The following is a 4,969-nucleotide window of genomic DNA, read 5'->3' as shown; positions in this document are numbered from 1 at the left end:
GAGCTTGGTCTACACTTCAGCTGTTCAAGATTGAAGGCAGTGAAGCTGTCTAGGGCAGTGTGCCTCAACTCAGCCTGGGTGCTACACATGTTTTGTTACCTCACAAAATACAACTCAGGACTACTTCACATTTTTGCCTATCTTATAACATAATCCCTCACCACTTGCTGCTGTATTATTTACTACTCGTAGAACATAAGCACTCCACTTACTTTGCTTTGAATAATAGATCATTTGCTATGTTTCCTCCAAGTTCTGAAGTCCACCTCACTTTAACTTTGAAGAAGTTGTAAGAACCTGTTATGTTTTGATCTCTCTCATCTATTGATACTCTTTCTTCCAAGAAAGAGTAAGCTTAAAACGATTAAACCATCTTGTTTTGGTATTTGTATGTCTCCATCTGTGCCTTTTAACTCACCTTTTAAATCTATGTAAGACATTTTCACAAGACAGCAGTTCTAATAGCCCATACAACAGTTTACTTACAAATCCTAGAAAATTAGGAAATACCTTAATCATATCCACTGTGAATTAGGAATCAATATCTGTGTGTTTGTAACAGATTGCTGGCTATGGCGCTGGATCAAAAGGTGGTGTTAAAGGAAGAAGGCTAAGCAAAATAATGGCCTAGACAGCAGTTCTAGGATATAATGGGGTTACTATTTATTACTCCATCCTAGCCAAATTTGACTTTTCTTTTTTCTCCCAAAGTTTGAACTTATATCAATGGTGTTAACTCATTGCAAGACTCCACACTAAAAAGTGACAGAAATGGGGCAATTTTAATTCAGCATTACACAGTAAGTATCAGTGAAAGTTATCAACTTTGTAAGGGAAAAAGTACAGGCTCTGAGCAGGCCAGTATAATGCAAACCCAAAAATGGATTTAAATGGGCTACATAGAATGTGCCAAAGATCATCCAGAAATTAAGGGTCAGTCACCTTTATTGCCTTTATTTTTTATTGTTAGCCTTGCTTTTTTTCTTGATAAATGCGTGCTTTTGTTTTGAAGATGCTCATTCTTCGTTACAGGGTGTTTATTCTACTGCCAGTGTATTAATCAAAATGCTTGCATGTGCCATGTCCAGTCATATCTGTCTCCCAGTGACAGATACAGAGTGGTTTTATGGTATGGTTTCCTTCAGAGAACAATGAAAAAAAGCAGGAAAGCTTACCTGTGACTAGGTTTACTTCAGGGAAATAGATGCTTACAACACAAGTTGCCCATAATCACCATGCCTGTTAGGGAAATAAGTAAAACACCTAAAACATCCTGCTCCTTTCTGTCATTTGTGCTTAACTGGCCTCAGATGTTAGACTTACTTTAATATATCAAAGCAACTGTCTCTGTTTCCATGAATCACTGGAGGAAAAAAAGGAGAGTAATTCCAGGGGAACCTTGTTCTGTCCTGAAGGCACTAGTCTTAGCATCTTAATCCTGTTGGTTTTCCTGATTATAATGTCTGATAACCGTGTATCCTGAATCAGTATCACCTAGAGCAGGATTATTCCAGGAAATTGAGAAGTCAGTCATGATTAGGATGTCAAAACTTCTTGTGTTCTAATTATGGATATATTTTATTTACAGAACTCAATAAAGTGTGTGCCATCTGCAAGCCACAGGTGCCTGCCCCACACTTCTCTTGTTAATCTGGTTTTGGTGGGAAACATGAGTAGTGAAGAGAACAAACAAAGTCACTTTGAGGAGTTTGGTTTGGGCCCCTTTACAATAGGGAAACCTGAAAATTCCAGCCCCTTCCTAAATGTTTTGAAGTTATGTTATGGCTGTGTATGTCACTGCTTTTAAAAGTAGAAAAGGAAAGCACTTATACAATTATATAATGGACATATACAATTGTCTCTTCATTATTATTTATTTGCAAAACTAATCAGCCTTCATTATGCAAAAATGCATGGATTTCTTAATTTTTTATTTATAAATTTTCTTAAGGTTGAATTACTTTCTAAACCCCACAATCCTCTGACAAAGATAGCTGGATAATGCTGGTACTTGATCACCAATCACATGGATACAGTGATATTTTCCCTTTCCTACACAATCCTGTATGGTCCTAAGCAAATAGGAAAAAATTTAAGAAATATTTTAAATTCATGTTTGAGCAACTTTCAAAAACTAAGTAGTTCTTGCAGAAGTGAACTGCATGAATTTGAAACAAAGTCTCTGGAAAAAGTCTAATGGAGTCTGTACATTTCTGTCCTACCACTGATTTTCTGTGTAGATTGTCTTTCATTTAACATGAGAGTAATTCAAGGTATTCAAGGCTATTGAGGTATTGTTAAAGCCATTTTATTTAGCCACCAGTGTTTGTGAAACATCTTCCACCCTCTATAAACTTTGCTATTGCCCAACAGATTAATAATGTAGTGCAAGGGAGAGAAATATTTTCACATTGGTTTAGGAAACTAAAAGATACAAAGTACTTGCATTCAGGCAGTACACTGGATGTACTTGTCTTGTAGCATCCTACAGATCATGAACGGATATTCATTTCTTTGCTGTTGTCTTTTCTTCATTATAAAATAGGCAGTAAGAAGATCTGTATTTACTTCAGATTTTTTGTATTTAGATTATTAATTTTCTTCTGTGTGTTTTGTTTTAAATAGAAGTAGTTATTTAGCTATGATGAACAGATATACAAACCTAGCCTATGACTTCATTTAATTTCATGGCAAAGTACTGAGAAATTTCCAGTTAGGCTTTTCTGTACAGAATCCTCTATGATTTGAAGTTACATGACTAACATAGCAAGTTTCTTTATAACCTACTTAGTAGATGGAGTTGAAAGCCCTAGATGCAAAGGCAGTGTTGCTAAAATATGACTGGAGGAAAAATACTGAGCAATACATGAGCACCCTACTAATGAAACTGCATTAAGCATAGTAACCTTAAGCAATGTCAAGCTACTGCCAGCTCGTTCAGATATGATCCTTAATAAAACTCATTAACTTGCTGCCTGGTGTTGCAGTCCTTAATCCTAGGACGAGAGCATTCACAGCCTATGGTCTTCAAAAAGAGTGATGAAGAACGCTGCAGTGAGGTTTCCCTGAGGCATTAGGAATATCTTGAAAAGGTATTTCCTCCAAGGTCTCTGACAACTCATGGTCTATCAAATACCAACAAGCTCAACGGAAAGCACAGAAACTATTGTCTTTCACGTTCAGTAGCCCTGGTGAAGAAGCAGAGAGGTGAGAATAGCTGTTCCAAACTATTTGTTATCCAGTCTCTTAAGTGCTTGCATTTAGCAGCTGCCATTAGAGGTTATGTGCTTCAGACAGTTGCAAAAGTGTCTTGAAAAAAAAACCCTAAAGGCAGCCATCACAATGTCTGCTTTTGATTAGGGGGAGCTAGATGGGGTGCCACAGTAACTGATGGTTCAGTTTAATTTGAAACTGAAGCATGTGGAAACTCAGGAATTTTCCAGTCAGACTGACAAATCAGCCTGCTATCTGGGAACTTCTCTTGAAATTCCCTGGTAAAAACTCCGATATAGAAACATCTGGCATTTTACTGCTTTTAGAGACTGCAAAAAATATTGGGCATGGGTATCAAATTATAAAATAAATTATATTAGTTTAGTTAATAAATTACATTAGTTTGCAAGCTAAGTGAGTCATCAGGTCAGTCACTGCCAGCTCAGGAGGCACTTTCCTTATTGCCTGTCCTGGTAGTACTTTTGCACATGACTGCAGGTTTCCAGTCACTGAAAACAATTCCCTTATCTAGAAAACTACTTACAATCCGTAAGTAAGTTCACCTAATGTGATGTGTATTTTCAGAAAAAGTCCACAAGACAGACAGACTCAAGGGTGCTGCTCTCTCAAAATGCAAGGTGTGGTTATCCCTGCACAACTTGTGTGTAACAAAACAGTAGGCAAGACTTCAACTGAGGGAAAAACAGGTCCAGGTTTTGTTCTTCAGGAATTTCAGATTATCAGTCTCCACTTCTGCAGACTGCATCCTACTAACACCTGGATGATGGTGCCTACTGTTGAAGAGGTACCACTGCCTAAACACTTAAGACTGGACTAAAAAGGAAGGTCAGGTGTAGACAACTGTGCTAGTTTTGACTGGGGTAGAGTTAATTTTCATCACAATGGCTGGTATGGGACTGTGTTTGAGATTTGTGCTGAACACAGGGTTGATAATATGGAGATGTTTTTGTTATTGCTGAGCAATGCTTGGACAGAGCCAAGGCCTTTTCTGCTTTCCATACTGCCACGCTGGTGAGGAAGTTGAGAGTTCATGGGAGGTTGGAAGGAGGCAAAGCCAGGACAGGTGATCCCAAGCTGACCAAAGGGATATTCCAGACCATATGACATCATTCTCAGTATATAAAGTGGGGAAGAAGAAGGAGGAAGGATGGAGATGTTTGGAATGATAGTGTTTGTCTTCCTGAGTTGGGTGCGATGGGGCCCTGCTCTCCTGGGGATGGCTCAACACCTGCCTGCCCACTGGAAGCAGTGCGTTAACTCCTTGTTTTGCTTTGCTTGTGTGTATGACTCTTTCTTTCCCTATTAAACTGTCTTTATCTCAACTCATGAGTTTTCTGGATTTTACCCTTCCAATTCTCTTCCTGATCCTGCTGGTGAGGGAGTGAGTGAGTGGCTGAGTGGGGCTTGGTGGCAGTTGTGGGGTTTAACCACCATAACAAGTTCACAAGTTGTTCCCAGTTTTAGACCTGTACAGCCTCATTCTAGATCCAACTCAGTGTAAAACACCAAGTACTCCTTGAAGAGGTGATTGGAGACTATGTCTCCACTGCCAGCACAAGTGAATCAATCACCTTTGTAGACACAGCAGGAGTCTGTAGACTCAGGTCTTCTCTGTGCCCTCCTTCCAGATTAAGTTTGAGGTTTTTTTTTTTCTATATGCTAACAATACTCCTGGGATAGAAAGCATAGCCCTTATGCAAAAGGATCTACAGAAAACAGCTTCAAAATATTTTAA

This window comes from Myiozetetes cayanensis, unplaced genomic scaffold (assembly GCF_022539395.1).
Source record: "Myiozetetes cayanensis isolate MyiCay16 unplaced genomic scaffold, myiCay2020 scf4, whole genome shotgun sequence".
NCBI lineage: Eukaryota > Metazoa > Chordata > Aves > Passeriformes > Tyrannidae > Myiozetetes > Myiozetetes cayanensis.
This window is presented reverse-complemented; position numbering follows the sequence as displayed.